Below are 12393 nucleotides of genomic sequence, written 5' to 3'. Positions count from 1 at the left end.
GTATATGTATCACACAGGAACAATGGAAATAAAATGTTCAAACGTACCTACGTTCTGTATTTTAATTTAATAAACCTACCTGTTACCAACTGTTCGTCTAAAATTGTGAGACATACGTTTGTGGCTATTACAGCGCCATCTATCAGAAAGCGAAAAAAGTGGTCCAACTAAAACATCCATATTTCTTTACGTACTATACGAATATGTAATGAAAAATTGGGGTTCCTATTTTAAAAAACGCTGTGGATATCCGTTTGACCTATGGCAGCGCCTTCTAGCGGGCCAACCACAACGCCATTTGGTTTCCCCCTTCAAGCTAGACGAGTTCCGTTTTCTGTAGTTTTTTCGTTTGACGCTTATTTCGTGAGATATTTGGCCCGGTCACGATCGATGGATCATCCTGTATATACAGACTAAAACGATGAATGAAAATTTGTACCAAGGCTGGGATTCGAATCCCAGTCTCCCGCTCAGTAGCAGATGTGCCAACCACAACAGCACCCTGGAACAGTGGCTTTGCACAGCTGCAGAGAATGCCTTAGCACGGTTCCCTCCACATTCCACGTTCCATTCACGCCTCAGCCCACTTGGTATTCACTCTGCAGTTGGGGAAAGCCAGTGTGTCGAGGTGGTGCAGTGGTTATCACATCTGCCTAGTGAACAGGATACCTGAGTTCGAATCACAAACTTGGTATAAATTTTCATTCGTCGCTTCAGTCTACATATATAAATCATAGATGTTTCAGATTTCAAAAGGTATCTGGAACCACTTGATTAAGGCACCTACTCCTGGCATTGAGGCATGATCTTCCGTTCAGTTCGACGCCAAGGTGCTGTACCAATACGGTTGGAGAGCCTCTGCAATGCTGTTTCAGTTTAGGTGCAATACCAAGTAGTTGGTTGGTTGGTTGGTTGGTCGGTTGATTTGGGGAGGGGACCAAACAGCGAGGCCATTGGTCTCATCGGATCAGGGAAGACTGGGGAAGCAAGTCAGCCATGCCCTCTCAAAGCAACCATCCTGGCATTTGCCTGAATCGACTTAGAGAATCACGGAAAACTTAAATCTGGATGGACTGCACGGGTTTGAACCGTCGTCCTCCCGAATGCGAGTCCAGTGTGCTAACCACTACGCTAGTACCAAGTGGGATGTTGCGTGAATGGGAACTTGGACTGAGGAGGCTGGCGTGCTGGGGTAGTTTGTACAGTTGTGCAAAACCACTGTGCCAGGGTGGTAGCTGTCAGGAGTTGTGAGTTCGAATCCCAGTCAAAGGACAAATTTCCATTCGTTCCTTCACTTTATATACATGCAATTCTAAGGCAGCTGAAGCCGACTGTTGGCGATGTGATTGTCAACTGGAAACTCAAAGGAACAACAACAGCTAACTCAGAACCGGGCAGACCTAATGTACTGATGGCCAGGAATCGAAGGGCATTGCGGAGGGTGATTGCACAAGACAGCATGAATGCGAAGAACTCTCGTGATTTCGAAAGTGGTTTCAGTAATCCAAACAGCACAATGACTCCACACAGGGAGTTAAAGGGATGTGGTACAATAGCAGAGCTATTTCTCACAAGCTTCACATCTCTGTAGGTAGTGCTAAGTGAATATGGAGGTAGCGTAATGACCAATGTCACTGGACAGTAGAAGACTGCAAGTGAGTGATTTGGTGTGATGCATTACACTACATCCTTTGGAAATAGATGGAAGTGTTTGTGATGGCAAGTGCATGGAAAACATTGCGTGCTGTTATGCCTAGCTCCAACTGCGAAGTACAGACTAGATGGTGCTAAGATATGGGCGTGCTTTTCGTGGTTAGCGTGTGCTCCCATTATCGTGTTCAAGAAAACGATGAGTGTGGAAGAGCATGAAAACATTTTCGAGCATTGTGAAATGTAAAACAGATCAACAGTTCCCTGATGTTTTTATCAACGTGAAAATGTGTCCTGCCATAAAGCAGCATCCGTGAGACAATGGTTTGCAGACAATAACATTTCTTAAATGAACTGGCCTGCTCAGAGTCCCGTCCTGAACCCAATGGAACGTTTTTGGGACGAGTTAGAACGTCGTCTTCGCACCAGACCCCGCATCCAACATTACTACCTTCTCTAGTTTCGGCTCTTGAGGAATAATGGGCTGCCATTCCTCCACAGATTTTCAGACACCTCATATATTAATGTCCACTAAAAATTGCCCAGGTCGTGTATGTACTAGTTACATTACCTGGCTTCGCCCAAACATATTTAAGTGATACTAACAAATAAAAGTTATCACAGTTCTCGTGAAACTTGCACGTTGACTGTATTATTTGATGTGATCATAATCAGACACCACAACTTGCCAGTTTCAGGTTCCAAATTTCAAGTGCAAAATTTCAGGTTCCATACTGCAGTTTCTCCGTAAGTTTCCAGCTTATTCCTTCTTATATTTCAGCATACTTTAACAACCGCAAGTGTCATTAAGGCAGTTTTATTTAGTTGGAGGGGGGGGGGGGATGAACTCACATACAACAATACACAGGAAGCGCAAGTGGTGTAACTGCGTGCCAAATACACACTTTACGTCCATGTTAATTGAAATACAGTCTGGAACCGCGCGACCACTACGGTCGCAGGTTCGAATCCTACCTCGGGCATGGATGTGTGTGCTGTCCTTAGGTTAGTTAGGTTTAAGCAGTTCTAAGTTCTAGGGACTGATGACCTCAGCAGTTAAGTCCCATAGTGCTCAGAGCCATATCTTGTAACAGAAACGCCAGTGTATGGGGTAGGGCGGGGGGAAGGGGGGGAAGGAGGTGTGCAATGGAGGCAGTTTAGTCCTTACGACACATATTTGTTTTTTATATGGTTTCTTAATACATAATTAAAATATATCATCGGGAAGAGAGCCATTTTTTATTGAAGAAAGTGAAGACTGGGCATCTATGTTTTGGAAACGGAAATGAGCGTTTGGCTTCATTGGCCTGGAGGCCCCTTACGGAGCAGGTCCGGCCGCTGTGGTGCAGGTCTTATTACATTCGACGCCACATTGGGCGGTCTGCACGCCGTGTGGAGAAAATCCCCGACCCAGCTGGGAGTCGAACCCGGGCCCGTAGGACGGCAATCCGCCACGCTGACCACGCAGCTATCGGGGCGACGGACATCCGTGTATTGAATGACCTACTTGTACCATTCATTATGGCAGGAGTTTTAAGTGAATAATGAGCTAAGGTAGTGATTTGAAGGCTGATTTAGCATTCTGGAACTTTCATGACGAAGTAGGGTGAAGGGTCACATGTTGGAGAAAAAAATATTGCACTGTTTGTCTACCTGGAAAGCCTTGCAAAATGAATGTTGCTTACTGGGAAATTTTCTCCGAAACTGCTCTATGTCCTTATAAGTATTTCATTATTCAGAAGAGGATATTGAACCCATTTAAATTTTTAAAAGCCATGAAAGTGTGCACGCAACTGAACATCATTCCAATGAATGCAGATATACGTAGAAATCGTTTTTTAATTCTGTACAACGACTTCATTGTAATATATTTCTTCAACCTGAGATAGTCAACGGGCTATGAGAATGTACGAGACCACTTAAGTGGAGTGTGGTAGGCAGATAATAAAAATATTTCTGCTGAAAGGCAGGACTAAGACAGATGTGAGCCATGGAGAGGGCACTGTTTTTCGCCAGACGCAAAAGCAGCAGATGGTCACTGAGTGTGCGACTGGCCAATACTGAGTGCCTAGCACGTTGTGAAAACTCAGGAAGCAAAGACCTTAACGAATTTACTTTAGACAAGATAAAATGCACGACAGCAGGAGAGAAACACGACACACTCACACGGCAGCGGTTGGTTGTTGGGGACCAAATGATGTCACAGATGTAAATGTTTAAATTCATTAAGGAAGTCCACTATTGGTTCATAGTAATTATTTTCGGAGCGGGACGACAACTAGAAAGTGGAAGCTTGCAGCAGTTTTGATTGCAGGAAACGTGAAAAAACACATATAGTAAAAGAAAACTTCTGTCTTCTACTCCTCTCCAAAAGAGAATTAATGAGGACTGTTTGACAACAACAGTTTCCTTAGGAGTAGGGAAATTGTTGTAGTTCTTATAAACTTTTCATTGGTCAGAGTTCTGAATGTATACTGTGACTGGCTACCGATATTCAGGTGGTGGTAGAAACAGATAGATTTTGTGGAGGAGAAGAGAAATACATTTCATCGTAGGGGGATTAAAGGGTACACTTCACAATAACAGGGCGTCAGGGAGATAACAGAGCTGTCTTCATTTCAGAGCTGATCACAGACGAGGGGGATGAACTTAGAATTCTGTGGCACCGCAACCACCGTCTGTGCGGACCGTGAAGTCATTTCTTTAAATTCAAAGTTTCGTTCTTCTGAAGTAATTCATAACCAGCTAGCTCCATTCAGTACCCACTTAGCCGAGAGAAATTGTGCATCTTCGTACTTTTCTGGGTCTTTTCTTTAGGTTATCAACTTATTGAGCAATCATTGTGGATTTTCGTGGACACAATTTTGGTATCACTCTACCTTCAACACACGCAACTGTGCCAAGTCTTTAGTTCACTGCTGGCTGGGGTGGCCGAGCGATTGTAGGCGCTACAGTCTGGAAACGCGCAACCGCTACGGTCGCAGGTTCGAATCCTGCCTCGGCCATGGATGTGTGTGATGTCCTTAGGTTGGTTAGGTTGAAGTAGTTCTAAGTTCTATGGGACTGATGACCTCAGAAGTTAAGTCCCTCAGTGCTCAGAGCCATATGAACTTTTTTTTTGTTCGCTTTCTGCATCCTTGTGACCTTTCGTAATTATCTGTGTTGTTTATTCGCTGGCTAAAATCACGTTATTGTTTCCAGCAATAAATCATATCGTTATAGTGACCCTTAATTTCATTCAGTGAGCTGTGGTACGCAAATTTCATGTTTGACTGGGACACTCTTATTTAATTCAAACGGTAATTATATTATCCGTTTCACGACTTGGCTTATTCACAGGACCTTACGAGGTGCAATTGGTTGATTGTATAGGTCTCATAGCATCTCAGGAGTATGCTAAATGCTCAGACGACTCCTCACGTTGCAAGGCCTCACATTTGCAGCAGCAGATTTTGGATATGTCATTAAACGTATCTAGGCTGGTAAACACAACGGATCCCTCACTACACACTCCAGGAGGAAAGAACTCTTGAGCTGCTACTCGAAGCCCTCCACATTTAGAGGGGTGAGAGCGCAACACAACTGGAGCTTGCTGTGGTTGCTGGCTCACTGTGTTGTGTCACAACTGTGCCTCTTCCTGCAGAAGAACCCTGTGATCAACTCAGCAAGTGATGTCATAGCAGAATGGCACAAGGCACCACAATATGAGCGCCAATTATGTATTTTGTGTTATGACACTAAGTGAATCATGCCAACAGCACAGATACTGCTCCTGAAAGGAATTATTACACGCCACAGTTAGAGCTGTGAAACTGCTGACACAATGGAAAGGCTGGGAGCAGTGGTGTCATGGTTGCCCAATGGTCATGACTTGAACCTCATTTCCGCTGTGACTAAGAGGAAAGAACTGATACCAGTTCAGAAACACTTACTGGTTTTAGAGTGGCAGTATCAGTTACTTCCTTCCCCATGAACCATGGACCTTGCCGTTGGTTGGGAGGCTCGCAAGCCTCAGCGATACAGATGGCCGTACCGTAGGTTCAACCACAACGGAGGGGTATCTATTGAGAGGCCAGACAAACGTGTGGTTCCTGAAGAGGGGCAGCAGCCTTTTCAGAAGTTGCAGGGGCAACAGTCTCGATGATTGACTGACCTGGCCTTGCAACATTAACCAAAACGGCCTTGCTGTGCTGGTACTGCGAACGGCTGAAAGCAAGGGGAAACTATGGCCGTAATTTTTCTCGAGGGCATGCAGCTTTACTGTATGGATAAATGATGATGACGCCCTCTTGGGTAAAATATTCCGGAGGTAAAATAGTCCCCCATTCGGATCTCCGGGCGGGGACTACTCAGGAGGACGTCGTTATCAGGAAGAAGAAAACTGGCATTCTACGGATCGGAGCGTGGAATGTCAGATCCCTTAACCGGGCAGGTAGATTAGAAAATTTAAAAAGGGAAATGGATAGGTTAAAGTTAGATATAGTGGGAATTAGTGAAGTTCGTTGGCAGGAGGAACAAGACTTTTGGTCGGGTGAATACAGGGTTATAAATACACAATCCAATAGGGGTAATGCAGGAGTATGTTTAAGATGAACATCAACAAAACCAAAACGAGGATAATGGAATGTAGTCGAATTGAGTCGGGTGATGATGAGGGAATTAGATTAGGAAATGAGACACTTAAAGTAGTAAAGGAGTTTTGCTATTTGGGGAGCAAAATAACTGATGATGGTCGAAGTAGAGAGGATATAAATGTAGACTGGCAATGGCAAGGAAAGCGTTTCTGAAGAAGAGAAATTTGTTAACATCGAGTATAGATTTAAGTGTCAGGAAGTCGTTTCTGAAAGTATTTGTATGGAGTGTAGCCACGTATGGAAGTGAAACGTGGACGATAAATAGTTTGGACAAGAAGAGAATAGAAGCTTTCGAAATGTGGTGCTACAGAAGAATGCTGAAGATTAGATGGGTAGATCACTTAACTAATAATGAGGTATTGAATAGAATTGGGGAGAAGAGGAGTATGTGGCACAACTTGAAAAAAAGAAGGGACCGGTTAGTAGGACATGTTCTGAGGCATCAAGGGATCACAAATTTAGCACTGGAGGGCAGCGTGGAGGGTAAAAATCGTAGAGGGAGACCAAGAGATGACTACACTAAGCAGGTTCAGAAGGATGTGGATTGCAGTAAGTACTGGTAGATGAAGAAGCTTGCACAGGATAGGGTATCATGGAGAGCTGCATCAAACCAGTCTCAGGACTGAAGACCACAACAACAACATCAGTCACCGCGAGCAGCCACCTATGAGGTGAAACCGACACCATTCTATGACTAGAAATGTGTCAACAAGCTGCTGCCACCAGACACTATCTTCACTAGCTGCAGTTTTGCTGTCCGTGGAAAGTCCAAACGCTGCTGACTTAGTGCCTTCCAGGTTGCAGGCCACCAGCTCGCTGACTCGCATCCACTGTTTGTTACCTACCCTTGACCTTTCCGGTTCATGCCTCGACCACCTAGGTGCCAAGCTGTCATCATACGTGGAATCAAACTCCATTGCTATCTGTGTGGCCACACGTCCTCACTGTCAAACACTGCTGTCTGCACTGGAGTGCACTGCACACTCTGGCGTGTCTCGCATTGGGCTCTGTATTCACACCAGTCAACATGGATATCATCTCTGGATGTCACATACGGCTCTGCTTTGACGCCTGAATCAGCGCTACATTGCTGGAGTGCTGACTACGTCACATGGCCCAGGCGCTGCCTGCTGCCCAGGAAAACGGTGTTGCGATGATGTAGAGTGGTTAAGGATAGTTAGAAGTACGGAACTGGAGCTAAAACTTCGACTGGGAGCCTGCACCGAGCCACTGTCTCCATTGATTGACAAGTCTCAGTTTAGTGCCAGAAGACTTGCATGGCTCGCTAGTTGAAGGTCAATGAGAAAATTAGACAACCTTCAAATGACCTATTTTGTCATATTACACCTTTGTATGTGATACTGAAGGTTCTTGTCAGCACGTGATAAGACCAACCCACCCCCCTCTCTTCACTTCCCTTCACCCTCAGCTCACCTCGGATGAGTCTCTAAGAGTACTATTACTCACCAATACGTACAATGTGACAGCTAGTGCTTCTAAATGGATGAAAGTGGGCCTAGTGACTTCACTTATAGAAGTAGTTATAGAAGCAGAAAATGTTTAACATGTTGGTTCTAAAGCACAGTATTCATGGTATGAGTGGGACTATCTGTGTAACATGAGAGATTTTCCAGAGAAGAAAATGACGACAGATTATGGTCAAACTTACATCCCTACTGTTGGTACATACGTTTGGATGATGCGTCGCAAGAGTTGACATGTACAGGAAGGTGCGCTTGAGTTCCCCTCGTGGGACACACACATTTGCTTAAAGCATTCAAGTGTTCTAAATTTAATTTATATTGTGGACTACCAGTTGCGGTGGATATACTCACACACGCTGGTGTCCATATATTAGAGCTGCGTACAACGACTTTATGGATATTAGCATGTGAATAGTATAAATATAATGGAATTCGAACAGCACATAGTCGAATTTATTCAACTGGTGTCGACTAATGTAGGTGCTGAGACTGTAATTATAAAATCTGTGAAAGTAGAATTTACTGACGGAACACCTATGTATTTAATTGCACCTATAGGCCTGAAAACGATTTCAGGCTGAATTCAAAGCATATAGAAAACAATTATTTGTACAGTATTATAAAAATGAGCGTGTGACTTTTTTTTAAAATGAACTGTACAAAAAAAAAAAAAAGAAAAACTGCAGAGAGCGCTTTTTCCTGCATTTGCAGTTTCTTCAGTATATACATTATTTACACTGTCTACTGGGGACTGCACACACACACACACACACACACACACACACACACACACACACACACACAAGAAGGCCATTGTCGTCATAACGCGACAGACGAACTTCAGACTGCAGTACCGTGTGTACCTCATGACCCTGTGATCGAAAGACTACTTGCCGCTCCCTATGCAGAGAATCATCAGCACCACATTGCAAGCACGCCTTCGAGGAGGAGGAGGAGGAGATGATTAGTGTATAAGGTCCTGTCGACAGTGAGGTCATTAGAGACGGAGCGCAAGCTCGGATTAAAGAAGGACGGGGAATCAAATCAGCCAAACTCCTTTAAAGGGACCATTCCGGCGTTTGCCAGAAGAGTTTTAGGGAAATGACGGAAAATCTAAATCAGGGTGGCCGGACGCCGGTTTGAATCGTCATCCCTCCGAATGCGAGTCCAATGTGCTAAGCACTGTGACACCTCGCTCACACGCCTTGTAGTACTGAATCGTGAGAGCTTGTGAGGCTACAGGATGGACACCCTTAGCCCGCCTTTGGCTGGCACCTGCGTCTATACAGTACACATACATTTTGGATCTGAGTCCCATGAAGTCCTCAGTCTGTGGGCCATGCATCTCGTATCTATCAGGCCGTTAACCTTGTTCTGAGGTATTACGCAGTAAGGATTATCAGCCACATATTCAGGCATGTCGTAATCCTCAGGAATGTATCTAATTACTTCATATGGATCGCAGCCTATCACTCATTAGATGATACTATCAGTATCCATATAATACACTTTACACTTAGTGAAATTTCTGTGTGCAAACTCATAGTGGAATCGGTACATGTGGAATCTGGAGAGATCCAGAATATGTATACCAATATAAACAGGCTTCGTGAACTCCACTGAAACCTTAACCATCTCCAAAGCAACTACTCTCTCTCGGAAGATTGTAACCCACTTAAAATTTGGCCTGGTGACATAGTCTGTTGCACCGTATCGCCCATCCCACTGGTAAACTAAATAAACGGTGGATCCTAACGTTTTCCATAGTTTTGCCTATACAAAATGGTTCAAATTGCTCTGATCACTATGGGACTTAACTGTTGAGGTCATCAGTCCCCTAAAACTTAGAACTACTTAGACCTAACTAACCTAAGGACATCACACACATCCATGCCCGAGGCAGGATTCGAACCTGCGACCGTAGGGCCGGCCGAAGTGGCCGAGTGGTTCTAGACGATACAGTCTGGAACCGCGCGACCACTACGGTCGCAGGTTCGAATCCTGCCTCGGGCATGGATGTGTGTGATGTCCTTAGGTTAGTTAGATTTAAGTAGTTCTAAGTTCTAGGGGACTGATGACCTGAGAAGTTAAGTCCCATAGTGCTCAGAGCCATATTTTTGCGACCGTAGCGGTCGCGCGGTTCCAGACTGTAGCGCCTAGAACCGCTCGGCCACTCCGGCTGGCTTGCCGATACAGGATTATTCAGTAATTTACAAAATTTTTTTTCAGAAACGCATGTCACGAGAACCGTCTGCTCAGTATTAACGTCAATAGCTTCCTTCAACAGGGATGCTGCTTCGAGATGCTGCAGGTGATTTAGAATGTACTTCTGTGTATTGGGTTAGTTGGGTTGTTTGGGGGAAGAGGCCAAACAGCGAGGTCATCGATCTCATCGGATTAGGGAAGAACGGGGAAGGAAGTCGCCCGTGCCCTTTCAAAGGAACCATCCCAGCATTTGCCTGGAGCGATTTAGGGAAATCACGGACACCTACATCAGGATGTCCGGACGCGGGGTTGAACCGTCGTCCTCCCCAATGCGTGTCCAGTGTGCTAACTACTGCGCCACCTCCCTCGGTTTCTGTGTATTCCCTACCGTCGTCATCTGACTGGGGACGGAACCAATTCGTTGGGCTAGATACTCCAGACGTAATGGCAAGCCACTGTGCATGTCATGCAAAGTGTCGAGATATTCTGCCACCCAAAAGTACCCCAAACCATCATTGGCAGCTGCGTTTTGGATCTCATCTCTCAGTCTGAAGAGTTCATCTTTGGGCAGTCGTCAGAACCCCCCAAACGACAGATATTGTTACTTGTCACACCCGCAGAGATTGTTTACAGAAAAGTAAAGGAAGCTAAGTGTGAAGAAACCATGGGTAACAGAAGAAATAGTTCAGCTGATTTACGGAAGAAGGAAATACAAAAGCTGTTCAGGGAAATTGAGTAATATAGAAATGAAAGACACTTACAAGGGAACCTCCCCATCGCACCCCCCCCCCCCCCCCTCAGATTTAGTTATAAGTTGGCACAGTGGATAGGCCTTGAAACACTGAACACAGATCAATCGAGAAAACAGGAAGAAGTTGTGTGAAACTATGAAAAAAAAGCAAAATATACAAACTGAATCGTTCATGTGTAAGATAAGCAACATAAAGCATAGTGTAAGCTAAGGAGCGCCGTGGTCCCGTGGTTAGTGTGAGCAGCTGCGGAACGAGAGGTCCTTGGTTCAAGTCTCCCCTCGAGTGAAAATTTTACTTCCTTTATTTTCGCATAGTTATGATCTGTCCGTTCGTTCATTGACGTCTCTGTTCACTGTAATAAGTTTAGTGTCTGTGTTTTGCGACCGCACCGCAAAACCGTGCGATTAGTAAACGAAAGGACGTGCCTCTCCAATGGGAACCGAAAACATTTGATCGCAAGGTCATAGGTCAACCGATTCCTCACAGGAAAACACGTCTGATATATTCTATACGCCACTGGTGACGGCATGTGCGTCACATGACAGGAATATGTTGTCGACCCATCTAACTTGTACACTTGGCGAATGGGTAAAAGGATTCTTCTACCTTGCCCGATTTAGGTTTTCTTGTGGATGTGATAATCACTCCAAAAAAAGTGATGAAAACATAAGAGTTTTTCACATAAACTGAAAATAAAAAGTTAAAATTTTCACTCGAGGGAAGACTCTCATTCCGCAGCTGCTCACGCTAAGCACGGAACCACGGCGCTCCTGAGTTCATACTCTCCTTGATGTTGCCTATATTGTGCACGGACTACTCAGTTTGTATATTTTGCTTTTTTTTTTCATAGTTTCACACAACTTCTTCCTGTTTTCTCGATTGATCTGTGTTCAGTTTTTCAAGGCCTATCCACTGTGCCAACTTATAACTAAATCTGAGGGGGGTGCGATGGGGAGGTTCCCTTGTTAGAAATGAAATAAACAGGAAGTGCATGGAAGCTAACGCGAAAAGGCAACATGAAAACAGTGAAGAAATCGAAAAAGAAATTATTGTCGGAAGGACTGCACCAGCCTATAGAGATGTCGAAACAATCATCGGTGAAATTAAAAACAAAGGCAGTAACGTTAGGAGTGCAACGGGAATTCCACTGTGGAATGCAAAGGAGAGAGAAGATAGGGAGTATGATTATCATGAGAGACTGTATGAAGGGGAGGACTTAGCTGGTGATATGACAGAAGAGGAAACACAGCTCGGTACCGAAGAGAGAGGGAATCCAGTATTAGAATCACAAAATGGTGCAAATGGCTCTGAGCACTATGGGACTTAACATCTGAGGTCATCAGTTCCCTAGACTTGGAACTATTTAAACCTAACTAACCTAAGGACATCACACACATCGATGCCCGATGCAGGATACGAACCTGCGACCGTAGCAGCAGCGCGGTTCCGGAATGAAGCGCCTAGAACCGCTCGGCCACAAACACCGGCATTAGAATCACAAATCAGGATACCTTTGAAAGACTTAAAATCAAATAAGGCAGAAGGGATTGATATAATTCCATCTGTATTTATGAAATCATTGGTAGGAGAGGCAACAAAACCATTATTAATGTTGGTATATGAAATGTATGAGACAGGTAGTATTCCATTAAACTTCCAGAAAAACAT

Source organism: Schistocerca piceifrons, chromosome 2 (assembly GCF_021461385.2).
Source record: "Schistocerca piceifrons isolate TAMUIC-IGC-003096 chromosome 2, iqSchPice1.1, whole genome shotgun sequence".
NCBI classification, from domain to species: Eukaryota; Metazoa; Arthropoda; class Insecta; order Orthoptera; family Acrididae; genus Schistocerca; species Schistocerca piceifrons.
This window is presented reverse-complemented; position numbering follows the sequence as displayed.